This window comes from Felis catus, chromosome F2 (genome assembly GCF_018350175.1).
Source record: "Felis catus isolate Fca126 chromosome F2, F.catus_Fca126_mat1.0, whole genome shotgun sequence".
Classification (NCBI taxonomy): domain Eukaryota; kingdom Metazoa; phylum Chordata; class Mammalia; order Carnivora; family Felidae; genus Felis; species Felis catus.
Genome location: NC_058385.1, coordinates 26617501 through 26632608, shown reverse-complemented (window position 1 = coordinate 26632608; position 15108 = coordinate 26617501). Strand labels below are relative to the sequence as shown.

The window sequence follows — 15108 nt, the reverse complement described above, 5'->3', positions numbered from 1 at the left end:
TTCTGGAGATTGGAACGCAAGACTCAAGGTGTTGGCAGATTTGGTTTCTTTCTGAGACCTCTCTTCGTGGCTTGCAGATGGCTGACTGCTCATTGTGTCCTCAAGCCTTTTACCTGTGTACGTGTATGCTGATGTCCCCCTGTGGGTCCTAATCTACTCTCATTATGAGGACACCAGTCAGATTGAATTAGGACTCATCCTAAAGGCCTCTTTGTAACTTGATTGCCTTTTTAAATGCTCTATTTACAACTACAGTTACCTTCTGAGGTTCTTGGGGGTTAAGGCTTCAACCTATGAATTTTGGAGAAGGAATACAATTTGGCCCATAATAGTTGCTCAGTCTGATTTGCTGATTTTCAGACATTTATTTGTAATCTCTAAAAAATCTCTTGACTCCTAGAAGAACAATTCCATGAGTATTAATCCATAAACCTAAATGCATGTGATACTTTTCTAAGTACTTTTAGAGAATAACTTAATTGAAGTATTTGGTAAAGCATTGAACTCCTTATGTACCAATAAGGAAATTAGAATTTCCTCAGAGATCTACATCTATATGGAAGAACTGTTTCCAATTGGAAAGAATTTTTATTTGAAGTCATATGATTATATATTCCACTATATAAAAGTATAAGCATTGTTTTATTTCCTACAAATATAATTAAAAATAATGTTTTTTTGATTTCACATTAGGTTAGAAAGGAAAAAAAATATAATAGTTTAGATTTAAATAAATGAACTTTATATATAGTGTATATACATCATATTTGCCTTACTTCTTTTATTTTTTTAATGTTTATTTATTTCTGAGAGAGAGAGAGAGAGAGACAGAGACAGAGCATGAGCAGGGTAGGGGCAGAGAAAGAGGAAGACACAGAATCCAAAGCAAGCTCCAGGCTCTGAGCTGTTAGCACAGAGCCCGACGCAGGGCTCGAACTCATGAACTGTGATATCATCACCTGAGCTGTGATATCATCACTTCAACTAACGGAGCCACCCAGGTGCCCGATTGCCTTACTTCTTTTAACACTCAGCTGCTAGAGGCTATTATTATGTCTATTTTACAGATACAAGAGTTGAAGACCATATTGGCCAAGTTTTCCAAGGTCCAGTGGTAACCTCTTTGCATGTAAGCCAAGGAATCTTTTTATAATATCTAAGTTTTAATTCAAATACATATTTCCATAAGATAATGCCTCTGGTCTCTAGCCAGAAGGCTGTATACTCATCATTTGCTCACTGTTACTATTCTCTCAAACCGAAAATATATATATTCACTTATGCCAGAGACAGTACTACCATGGTGAAGATAGAGAAATAAGATACAAAGCGTCCCTTTCTTTGTATAGCTTAAAATCTAGCAGTGAGTTACATAATTTTAGAGACCCAATACATATAGCCAGTAAACTATATTGCAACAAAGTAACTATATTATCTTCTCATAATTGAATTTAAATTATATTGTGGCTTCTAGTTTATTACTGGAAATATTTTCTCTGGGGATTCATCTAAATTCTTGAGATGGCTTGATGGGTCCATCCAGACTTGGTGGTCAACGTAATTGATGTGGTGGTGGTGGTGAGGCATTCATGCCTGCCATTTCCTGGAACATCCTCACTACTTTGCTCCCCAGTTCCATTCCTTGTGTATTTCTGCTACATTCTGCTCCTACCGGCTTTTGCTGCAACAGTTCTCTAAGGAGTATCTATGCTGCTCTGAGTCATAAGAAACCTGTCTTCAGCAATCTAAGGCTGCAGGGACATCTGAAGTTGTTTCAGGGTTGAATACCTAGAAATATCAGTAGGACTGCTTCCATGCTCCTACAACATGATGTGCAGTGAGATACTTTAGGATTTGGTCAATTTCCTGACTTTATCTAGAGACCTCGCCATTTCCCTGAGCTCCTAAATTTCCTAAGCTCTTAAATTTCCCAAACTTATGTGCTCTTCCAATTGCCTGCTCTCCCTACCTACCCTCGCTCTGGGACCCAACAGATCTGAGCTCTCTTGTTACTGCTCTGATTCTCTCCTTCCTTTCTCTAGTCTGGATGAACTTTACATAGTCATGGGCAATTGCATGGGATGTAGTGACGCTTGCTCTAACTCATTATATCCTTTCCAGGTGGGAAACTGTCTTTGTTAGTATGTTAAAATATCACCCCGTAATAAAACTAACCATGGAACTTTAAGAAATGTGTCTTATACAGCACAGCTGACCTGGATGAGAGGTTTCGGAGAGTTTCCAAGAAGATTCAGAGAAATTGAATTTAGGACATAGCTCTAAAAGATAAATAGGAATTAACTAGGTGGAAGTCTTGCCTGTGTGTGAGGTTGTTCTAAAAGCCAGGAGGTGATTGGTGACTTTGTGAAGGCAAAGTATGACTGGAGGGCAAAAGGCAGTGGGAAATTGTTTACGGAAGGCAAGGGCCATATCATGTAGGACACTAACGGGTATATTATGGATATTTGGTCTTGGCCTTGACGGTATTGAAAAGTGTTAATGGTTTTAATTAGGGAAAGGAGTAACCAGATGGGATTTTCTAAATGATTCTTAAAGAAGAATGAATTACAGGGGGTCCAAGGCAGGTGCTGAGAAGCCAGAGAGCATTTATAAAAACTAGTTCCTTTCTAACAACAGCAGTCATAATAATGCTGTGGATAGATGAGATCTGAGTGTTTGCCAGCTGCCAAACATTTTTTATGTACCTTTATGTATTTATGTACCTGTAGGTATCGTCCCAGTGATTCTTCACAAAACGATGAGCCTCTTTTTAAAGGTGAGGAAAATAAAAGAGCATTTAAATAATTCAAACTCAGGCAATCTGCAGCCGGAGATCAGAGGCACAGCAAACACACTTTTTTTGTTTCAGGTAAAAAAAAAAAATGCATTGCAAAAATATCTTTATTTTCTCACACTCTAATTAATAGCAGACGTGCAGGACAGCTATAAAGAATTAAAAAGAGAAGTATAGAGAACATAATTTTTCTTCATGTAACTAATACCACATCTAGAATGTAAACCTAATTAGACCTAATGGAAGGTTAACTTGTAACTTGGCAAGTTTTACTTTTTGCTAACTTATATACTTGAAAACATCACAATTTTATATCCAGATTAGAAATATGGAATATTTTCTCGTTACTATTTCACTTAAATTACTAAATTTTAGGATTCTGCATATTTACTTATTAATTCGATTAATTTCTTATGTTTTGAGTATCCTACTGTATACAATATTAAAAAATAATTGTATTTCACATGTTATGTTGCACATTAATCTCTCTGAAAATGAATCATTTACTTAGAACAAAATCACTTTATAGCACTATATTATTCATTAGTTCCAGTCTCATTCAGTACAGGTTAAAGGTGTAGCTTTCTTCCAAGTTCAAATAAATAGAATACAGGAGGAAGTCTAACATTTTTGAGTAAAATGATTCTTCACCATAAATGCCTCATATCATAAAATATTTAAAAGTACCAGAATATACCATTTTACCACTTTAACTACAATCCATAAACACAGGATGTGGAATCTCAGAGGTGTTCTTGTTTAATATCAACAATTGAAAAGTGAACCACAACATCTGTTGTTTGTGAATTTTCTCCCCATGATGTCTATTTCAGTTTCAAATCCAGTTGTGTGGGAGCTGAAAATTTCCCTTTAAGATGTAGCCTGTTTCCTCCCTTTTCATTTTGGGCTGGGTGATGCTATGAATTTGTATTTGACTATAAGAAACTAGTGGAAGGATGCTAACATCTTCACGGAGAGAAGTTAAAGATAGAGTTTAGTAAAACCCTATCCTGAGAGCCAAGAGTTTTACAATTGATTTAATAGTTCTATGAGCAATCCAACTCTGTAGCATAGTAACTCAACTTCTGGAAATGTTCCTAATTCAATTTTTACACACATACGCACACCCTATCAGATTTTTTTGTCTTTAAAAATATATAAAAAAGAACATAAAATAGCATACACACAACTAAGGAATGGAAACATTCTGACACTGTTGCATCAGATCATTTTATATTTTGTGATAAATAAATCAGTACAAATGGTATTGTAATCCTCCGTGTTTCCCCTCTATTCTTATGCCCAGGAAACAATAATTATAATTAAGTTTGAGGCTAATCATGTTTTCATAGTTTATTTCATATACATATCATAAATATCTACATATATGTATAATATTTTTTATTGAGACAAAATTATTTCAAAACTATACAAAATTCTCTGCACTTTGTTTTGTTGACTTAATGTTATATCTGAGACCAATCAAAATATGATATATAGAGTTCTGTTTTATACATTTTGACAGCTGCATAATATTCTACTGCTCGAATATGCTATCAGGCATTTATTCCATTTCTCTTCCAATAGATGTTGAGTTACAATGTTTCAATAAAGCACTTTCCAGATGTCTTTTTGCATCTATATGATAAATAACATTTATAACACGTCCTTATGACATACCCAGAAGTATAAATTTTAAGTCATAACCTATACATATTTTCAAAAAAAAATACATAACAGTAAATTGTTCCCCAGAGTAATTGTGGCAATTCTGCCAGGTTTCCTTTTCTTTATTTGTCAATATCTTGCTATTTTTCTTGATATTGCATTGTCCAGTTTTGTCAATTGAGCTTTCTTTACATATATGAATCTGAAAATATCCAAAAAGGAGGTAATGGAGAGTGCGTTTAATTTTGTAGTAAACAATTATATATTCATCTCTGTCTACACTCACTCACTGGGTATACTCATCCAGTTGAACCATTTTAATAGAATCAATATGCTATGTGACCCCCAAATTTATACCTCAACTCTAGGTTTCCACATTAATTCCAGATTTGTAAAAACAGGTGCTACTAGAGCACTCAACGTGAATGTCTAGTCGCCATTTCAATCTTAACTTGTCCAAGTCAGTTTCAGACATTTTCTCCCCAAACTCACTTATATTTTTTAATGTTTATTTATTTTTGAGAGAGAGACAGACAGAGCATGAACTGCGGAGGGGCAGAGAGAGAGGGAGACACAACATCTGAAGCAGGCTCCAGGCTCTGAGCTGTCAGCACAGAGCCTGGCATCCTGACTTGAGCTGAAGCGGGACACTTAACCCATGGAGCCACCCAGGCGCCCCTTCCCCAAACCCACTTCTTTAACAATCTTCTCCATTACAGTCCATGAGAACTCCAAACTTCTACACTTATCTCCTGACATCCCTGAATCTTTTATATTCCACATGAAATTAATCATCACGCCTTGTCAGCTCTACTTTCAAAATACTGTGGATATCATATTCAGCCACTTTTTAATATCTCCACCATTAACACTGTTCTCATCCACTGTTGAAGAAATCATCATCTCTTCCCTGATGGTTGCAGTGAGTCCTAACTTGTCTTGCTGCCTCCGTCCTTGCCTGGTTAGTATGTATCCATTCTCAGAATAATAGTGGTCTGCCAAAACAGAATTCACATTTCGTCATTCATCTGGTCAAAATCCTCTCGTTCATCCTAATTAAAATCCAAAGTCTTTGGGTGGTGTTCATGGTCTTACTTGATCTGGTCTCTGTTTCCTCTCAGACCTCTTCTGCTACAAATTCCTCCACCTTTGTTCATGCGGCTACAGCTACGGTACTCTCTTCACCAGAAGAATCCCATGCATGTGCCTTAGGCTGGAACACTCAACTGAGCTCCTTACTCAAAAACCACTTCAGAGATGCTTTTTAGCCCCTATATCTAAAATTTCAACAACCTCCCACACAACCAAAATATTGTATTCCCCTTCTCTGCACTATTTTCTTTTTCTCCTTAACACTTATCAATAGCTAGCATGCAATATATCTTACTGGCTTCTCAGCCCTTAGCGCAATGCCTGCCACATGATAGGCACACCCAATAAATATTCCTTTATTTCATGTAACATATGTTCCAGTGAATGTTACTGTCTTACTATAAGTTATAAACTTACCAAATTGCACTTAAAATATATAAAAGAAGAATAATTTACCTATTAAAAATGTTGACTTACTTTGGAAATGAGTTTCTGTAGTGATTTCCTTACAATCTCTCGCCAGCATGATTTTTTAACACAATTGCCATTTACTTTAGTAAGTGTCAGATGTTTTGTTACTTTTTTATCATCTTGTATTGTTACTAAAAGAAGATGGACGCATTCTCCTATTTGGATAGAGTGAAATGTTTTGTGTACTAAAGTAAATATTTAACTATGTAACTATTCATGTCTTTTTAGAATGCTATCAGACAGTATCCAGCTATGTCAAGTGTGTCTGCGATAGATTAGGCAAAGGATATCTTTCATGATGTAAACAAGACATATTAGTACAGTTCCTTTGCATTCTGAAAAAGAATGCTTACTCACATACATTTTCCTTCATATTTACATGATGCAAATTTGGCCAAACAGTACTTTTCCCTTGCTAAAAATGTTACTTGAATATTTTGAAGTAGTATTGGATGCATCAAGTAAATTCAGAACACATTACCAAGAAATAGATGCAAGTTGAATTTATTTGGAAATGAAATCACTTAAAATACCTGCTGTGAGACAATCATTAGAGCATAGTAAGCTGTAGTCTTTGGTTCAGTTTTGCGCACAGTACCCAACTCATTATAAATGTACCGATATTTTCTTTAAGTCAATAGCACTTACTCGTCCCCATCATCCCTTGCCTTTAAAAAGAAATGAACCGCAAACTTTTGATTATGATCTTGTAGCCATAGAAAACTTGGGAAATATAATCACAATTTAAAATTAACTCTTTGTCTTTAGGTTTTAAAAAAATGCTTTGAATTGCATACCTTCTCTTAACCACAGGTGATATTTCATAAGTTTAAAGTACACTTTCAAAAAAAGGGTACTTTCAAATAATTTTCCATGCCTTCATTCAGCAGGTAACCCAAACCTTCATAATCCCCAAATGCTGCACTTCAAAGTTATGCTCAGGAAAAAAATATTGAAAAGAACAGCCTCTCTTTCCAGTTGATTTAAAACATCACTAGCTTATTTTCAGTACACATATGGAGTTACTTTTAAAAAGAAATCTTGGAATATTGCCAGGCTACATACAGGAAAGGCTTTTCTCCAGAGAGAGCTAAAATTCATTATCTGAGCTTTGGGACACCCATGTTCCTTCAAAATTTGGACACATCTTTGTTCCTCCATGATTAGTGATAGAAGTTTGACTTAAACAAGAGACTGCTTACTCAGTGTGTAACTAGACTCTAAAGAATCCAAAAGATTATGTTATTTTGAATTGAAACTGATGTATAATTATACACTTAAATAAAATATTATTTACACGGTAACAGTTTTAAAATAAACTACAGAATATTTTTTTAACTAAAATTATTGACAAAAATATAATACCAATTATGTGTTTGTCAGTAACATGAAGTTAAATTTTGGACCCTTTATCTTATTTCTCTCTTCAGTAAATGGCTGGTTTCTCTCATTTAAAACCATGTGAATATTGTTTTTTTTTTTTTTTTTTGTAGGAGAAAAATCACTAAATCCAAGGAAGCTAAGGGCAATATAATTATTTCATAGTGTTGTTTGTGACCAATTCATGGTAATAAATATTTCAAACAATTCCATCTATTTTTGATGCATAAAGTAAATTTATAAAAGTGGAACATAGTGTTACAAATTAAAAAGAAAAAAGTAAAATCAACACTTTAATTTCAGTAACAATCTGAAACGTTCCATTGTAAAATATTATACAGTGATAATTATTCTCTCGCTCCCTTATGTATGGTTCTAATGCATGCAACACATTTTAGTTTCTTTTTTATTTTTAATTTTAGGTGAAAGAGTAAAATCAAAATCCTCATAATTGATGATGAAGAGCCTCTAAATACAAAACAAAATAATATATACTGATATTAAGCCAATTAGGTAGACACAGGGCATGATTTCTATAAGGTTTACAGTACCTTAGATGTGCAGGGCATCCATAAAATTGAACAGGTGCTAAGCAGAGCATTAGCTTTAAAATATCAATCCTACACATAAGAAAGAATAAGTGTATTTTGTTGTATGCAGAATAAGGAAGCAAATGGTTTTGTTTATCCCCATATTTATTTAGTCAGAAAGACAGGTGTAGAATTTCAGAAACTGCTTAAATGAAGGAAGAGAAAATTTTGGCATGTTGGGAGTGTATTTTACGTGACACGTGAGCATTACATATCATAGGTGTTTTTAACCATTTTAATTTTGCTCACAAAGAAGGCCTGGCACTTTCTGTATCTGCATAATTTGATAACATCGGGTATTATGAACTTAATGAAGAATTATTTCAAATGAAACCAAAGCACACGTTCTATTGAAAAGAGTCATGGTAGAGCTGGAATAGGATTACTTCTGTAAAATGAATTAGAACACTATGAACAGCGATGTATCAGTGATAAGTCTCGCTTATTTCAGTCCTACCGCTATTGGAGAAATGGATCAGAGTCACTTGAGCATCACAAATCCTAGGCCATATTTTTATTTCCAGCCTTACCCTTTGTGCTGCTTCCAAGTATGCGTCTCCAGTTGATTTCAAAGGCAGTAGATGAGAGATAAAGAGGAGTAAGGATCGTTCTACCTCAGCAATTCATGATCCCTCTAAGGCCACTGATTTGGAAAGAATAGGGAGACCCTGGCATCTCAGCAGAATAGAACCAGCTACTCTTCTGTATGCTACTCCCATGAGGCAACCCAAGCATTTATCCAGTTTACCATAGCAAATGATTCTCTACGTCCAGAAAATTACAGCTCTCTTCCTCTCTTCACTCCAAGGAGCCATAAAACCTAAATTAAACATAACTGTCCAAAGAGTTATTTTCAGCTACGTGAACATTTCAACAAGGGAAATAAATGGAACTATGTGATTTGAATAATTTTAAAATATTAAATAGAACGATATTTTGTAACAATTTACCATCACTTATTAATGTTTACACCGTGACTTAAATGTTTTACGGGTCTAGGGTAAAGCTATATAGTATATTGCTAAAACATGTGTGTTTCTGATTCTAAAATGGTTAAAGCTTTCTAAGTAATATTTCTTTCATGTTCTTTATACAGAAATCCCCCCTTTTCCCTTTGAAGATATTCTTCATTTCCATTTAAACAGAGTATGTGTGTGTATACATTTAAAGGACTCATCTAGCTCCAAAAGTCTAACGATATGTTTTAGTGTCCAAAATATTTTTATAGTTGTGGTGAGACTTTCCTAAATGAATACTTACAGTTTTGAAAAACAAATTAATTAAGGTATCACTTTCTTCAAAAGCAGTGACTAAAGGCTATTGAAAGGAGTCAATTAGAATAGGACACTTCAGATATATGTACAAAAATAACTAACATTTATTGAAAACTTAGCATGTTCAGTCACTATACTGTTATTATATGCATCATCCACTTAATTGTTGCAAACCTGTGAGGTCAGCATTATTTTCCCTATTTTACAGATACTGAATGAAAGGATTACAGAAGGTAAATAAATTACTCCAGATTATAGATGGGGCAAAACTGGAGCTTGGACTCAGATCTGAATTGAGAATTCTGCTTTTGACTGCTTTATCATTTCTCTGTTCTGGTGGTATCATATTTTGAACTGGAAAAATTTTAAGGTATGATTTATAGGTAGAGAGGATGTGCTTTAGGACTGTAGTTGTTCAACAAATGTTCATTTCATTGGATTTATAAAATATATTTTATTCTGAAATTATTAAGTCTCTTTTGTGTGTCAGCCCTGTGTTGAGTGCAAACAAAGACAACTAGCATGTGATCGTGGTCCTAGCAGAGTGAACCCTCTAAAGCAGAAGTCAGCAAACTTTTTCTGTAAAGGTCCAGATGGTAAATATTTTAAGCTTTTGGGGTCATATAGCCACTCAAAAGTAATTGACTCTGTCATTTTTAGCATGAAATTTGCCACAGAAAATCTATAAGTAAATGAGCATGGCTATGCTCTAATAAATCTTTATTAAGGAGTCTGAAATTTGAATTTCATATCATTTTCAGGTGTCAATAAATATTCTTTTTCTCATCTTTTTCAACAATTTAAAAATGTGAGAATCTATCTTTGCTCCCAAGTCACACAGATATTGGACTGGATTTGACCGGTGAACCAAGGTTGACCAATTACTGTTGCTGCTTTGTGGATATAAAAGCCACTAGCCACATGTTATTGAGTACTTAATTAAGGCTATTGAGTACTTAAATTTAGCTAGAACAAATCGAGATGTGCTGTAAATGTAAAATACACACCAGATTTTAAAGACCATATTAAAATTTTTAAAGGTCTCATTTATAATTTTATATTGATTATATTTTGAAATAAGATTTAAAATTAATAAAATACGTCATTAAAATTAGGTTCACCTCCTCCTTTTTTTGCTTTTTATTAACATAAGTCCTAGAAAATTTAAAATTACACATGTACATCATATTTTATTTCTACAATGATGCTTCAGAGGTAGCATTATTTGAAGGTCAACAGATACTTACTATATATTTGTGACAATGTAATGATTTATTAGGTATTGAACTGGGATAAAAAGGTCATTAGAGAAAAATGGTTAAGATTTGATCAAGGGTTGAAAGTAGAATAAATATTTTCTATATAGAAAAAGAACCGAGGCCTTTAAGACACAGATATGTTTGTTCTCAGTGTGTGTGTCTGTGGAGCTGAAAGTCCTTTTTGCTAGAAAATAACATATAATAGGAAAAGTGGTGAAAGATGATGCTCTACCAATTAACCAGGATCAGGTTACAAACAACTTTGTTTTCCATGCTGAGGATCTTAAATTTTATCTGAAAAAGGAAGTCAATCACAAGCGATAGGTAGGGGTGGACACTGGAGATCTTCAGGAAATGTGGTAGGTCAGATGGTTGGAGGGAAATAGAGATAAGTCTCGTGTTTGTAGCTTAGACCATGAGGTGAACTGCAATGTCACCTGAAGACAAATGAAATGCAGCACTAGAAAATTACATCTCCTTTGTAGGCTATTTACTTGCATACTTGTCCTGTGGTGGGTGGTGCATGGGTAAGCTGAGACAGTGGGGAAAAGTTCAAGTTGAGACCACAGAAAGTTAGCAACCGGATAGTTACCGTTTTTCTGATATATCGACATTTCAGCTTAAAAGTCAAAGGGGGGTCATAGACTGACAGATATGGAAAACTGCAAAATAACTTACAAATTGGGGGTCAACCACTTCACAGATACTTGAATGCCTTGACAAGCATGCATGCCAAATAGGCATCCTTATTAAGACTGAACATTTTCAGGAAGTCTATCACCTCTTTGAAAGAAAGGCATTTATGACTATTAGAAAGTCATTCTTTAGGATTAAAATTAAAATCATGAACCATTTAGTCTCCTTTCACAAGTAATACCACCACCACGTTTAATTTCAAGAATCCCAATTAGCCATTATATTTTCCAGTGATTGTTCTATCGTGTGAATGAGGTAATTCTTTGATTATTAGATGCCTCCAAGGACACGATTCCTTATTGGAACAGTGATCAAAAAGCATAAAGTTATGTAAGTAAATTTTTCATTATAGAAAGCAAGTCAGAGTGCTCATGTTTTCAAACGCCAATGGCGCATCTCTGCCGGAGACACTCTGCAAGCGTCTCCAGCCAACAAATATTTTTCTTCTTCATCTGCAAAACACGACGTTTCTTTCCCTTTTGTTGCATTGTTTAATGACATAACCACGTCCATTCGGCACATCAAGTTGAAAGAAGCCTGTGTCATGTGTGTAATTTTGCTTGGCTAACAAACTAACAGAAACAAAATACCGTGCTTTCAAATCTTTTTCAATTTCTTTCCTTATGACTTTTTTTTGCAAACATTTTCTCATTTTCTAATTGTTTTCATAGTCTTCATTGTCTCCCCGCACAGATCTGATTTTCCAGTCTTCTGTAGTGTAAACCTTCTGGTTGTTTGTCATGTGGTCTTCAGGGGAGGTTTTCCAATACATACTCTTCAGATCCAATGGTTTCTGGAGAGGGCAGTGCTTTCCAAAGCAGGGAATTGCGGAGAGAGGGAGGGAGATCCACCTTCCAAGTTTATCAACTCTACTTCAAAGAGTACAATTCGTGTTATTTTCTTTTTTGGCCACATAAGTAAGATTTTCTTTGATTAAAATAGTTCCACTGTTCTAGAAACTTGGCCAAATATTTCAGTCTGGCTTCAAAATATTTACCAATTTCATTTCCCTCTTCTTTCACACCTTTTGCAATGAAGTTGTAACAGATGGTAAAATGGAAGATCTGTGGAGAAAAAAATATAAAAGATTTGAAATGCAGAATTTACTATGGGGACAATTATGAGTTTTGCAACTCCACACCCATTGGCCAGATGAAGAAAATAAAGAAAGGTTATGGTTGAGAGAGAGTTGTAAAGCCGCACCTTGGAAGTGTAATGAACAATGCTATTCCCCTTTCCAAAAGAGAGAGGGCTGAGGGGTACTACAACCTTACCTTATGCCTTATGAGGAGGTACCCACAGGACTGTGGAAAGCATCTGATATGCACCTCTAAAACCTAGGTGAGACTAGGGAGAGTAGACTGATGTCTGAGTCATCCCTAAGAAAATAGCTGGAGAGCATTGATGACAGTAACAGGTCTTTCCCCTGCCCTTGTATCCTACCGTGGAAAAAGCTTGGTCCACAAAGAGATTGCACGGTAAACCAGAAGTAAGACTGGGTTAGAGGAAAGAGTGTTGCAGTCACTGAAGATGGACTCTGAATTTCCCCCAAAGCCCCTCATAAAGAAAAAAAAAATGTCACCTCAACCAACCCCAGGCTCAGGGAGTGAGAAGCCATCCAAAAATAAAAACTTCTGTTCCATCCCCAACCTCCTCTGCCTCCTCCCATTTCAACTCTACAGTGAGAACCAGAGGAAGTGAATGAGGAGAGTAGACGGTGAATATCTCACTTCTTCCAGAAAAACACTTCCAATTATAGAGCTTATTGTGGTTTAGAGAGGAGAATAAGCATTCAGTTTGATTTAGTAAAATGTTGAATAATATACTGGGCTAGATGCATTCCAATTACTGAATTGAGACTCTAAGCTGGAACTTAAAACCATTTTAGGACTTTTACTAAAGAGTTAACAGCAATACCATAGGAACTCTTTATTTGAACACAGCCTATAAGCTATGGGTTTAACCAGCATTTATTTAGTTTGTTTCAGTCACACACATGCACACTCACATGCACACACATTCATACATCATTCACCTTTTAGAGAATATAGTATGCATTTCTATATTTTCTATAACTACTCTTTGTATATACTGTTTACTGACTTCAAATAAGGCATCAAAGTGCTCCAAAAACCAGCTGTACCCCCACTTTCTACATAAAGGACCCCAGCTTCCCAGAGAGGCTGTCTGTGTATCAGGATTCATCTGAAAGTCAGGATGTGTCTCTATCAAAGCCAATACCATAGTTAGAATTCTGAAAGGAATAGTGTATGTCGCCTCTCCTCCAGAAGCTCACAATTGAGTGGGATTTGTTTGTGAAATATAAAGAGGCTCAGGAGAGGAAAAAAATCCACTGTTCTAATTTTTTTATTTCCTTATTTCCCAAACAGTGAATAGCAAAACCTGCCGACAAAAATAAAATGTGTACTAGGTTTAACTTCAGTTCATTGCGGTTTTTCTGATTGGAATAAACTTTTTCCTCCTCTCTCCTCTGGATGGGCCAAAAGCAAAAATGCTTTCCCACAAAAGATGAGAGAAGGAAAAAAAAATTAAGGCATTTCAAATAAAGCTAATAAATCCCAATTAATATTCCACTTCTTGAACAATCAGATATTCTTTAGCTATAAATAATATAGAGCATGATTACAATACCAATCATAATAATAATCGTAACAATTTAAACTTTTATAAAAACCCTTTTTCAAAGAGTTAAACTACTTTTGTATGCAATGATAAGCAAAATTTAAATCTGAAAGCACTGTGACATGATCCTTCATTTTGATTACTTATACTTCTTAAATCTTCGTTTCCTTTTTAAATTTTTCCTACTCGTGATATTTTTGGGTTTTTTAATGCATTTATACAATTTTAATCTCGTTGTTTTAGAAACTCCTATGAAGGCCTGCTTTCAAAGTTGAGAATAATAGTTCTCTGTCCAATATAATTACACATGTTTATTAGGTCATTTTTTTTTCTAAACCAATGTTAGCAAAAACAAAAATTTGTTCACACTGGAATATCATGAAGTTAAAGAAGAGATTCCTGTATCAGTTTATTTTAGGATTTGTAGTTTAAAATATGCCAGACTCTCTTGCCTTTACTGGGGCTGTTGAGGATTTGTGTGTTTTATGGTTTTTATTTTGTTTTGTTTTAATTCACAGTGATGTTGTTAAGCAGATTAGTGTAAAGTCCAGGCTTGCTCCTATTACAAGGAGGAATCCTTTCAGGTGCCACAATAGGTTGTAACACTCTGAGCAATGCAATAATCTGAGATGCCTAACAAATCACCCATCAGCAGGGAAATACAAATCAAAACTATGATGAGATACCACTCACACCTGTCAGAATGACTAAAACAAACAACACAAGAAACAACAGATCTTGGCGAAGATGTGGAGAAAGAGGAACCCTCTTCCACTGCTGGTGGGAACGCAAACAGGTGCAGCCACTCTGACAACAGTGTGGAAGTTCCTCAGAAAACTAAAACTACTCTACAATCCAGCAATTGCACTACTGGGTATTTAGTCAAAGGCCACAAGAATACAGATTTGAATGTTTATAGCAGCATTAGCAGCAATAGCCAAACTACAGAGAGAGCCCAAATATCCATTGACTGATGAATGGATAAAGAAGACGTGGTATAGATATACAATGGAATATTGCTCAGTCAGCAAAAAGAATGAAATCTTGCCAAGTGCAACAACATAGGTGGAGCTAGAATGTATTATGCTAAGTGAAATAAGTCATTCAGAGAAAGACAAATACCATATGGTTTCACTCATATGAGAAATTTAAGAAACAAAACAGATGAACATATGGGAAGTTGGGGAAAGAGGAGAGAGGGAACAAACCACAGGAGATTCTTAACAATAGAGAACAAACTG

At 35.1% G+C, this 15108-nt stretch overlaps 1 long non-coding RNA gene across 1 annotated transcript in view; it reads right to left on the bottom strand.

Moving 5' to 3' along the window:
• Nucleotides 1–4132: 4132 nt before the first annotated feature.
• Nucleotides 4133–15108, bottom strand: part of LOC109496050 — a 62302-nt gene continuing 51326 nt past the window's right edge. The window contains exon 2 of the long non-coding RNA XR_006592342.1: nucleotides 4133–12288. This is a non-coding gene — a long non-coding RNA (uncharacterized LOC109496050). The remainder of the gene's footprint in view (nucleotides 12289–15108) is intronic.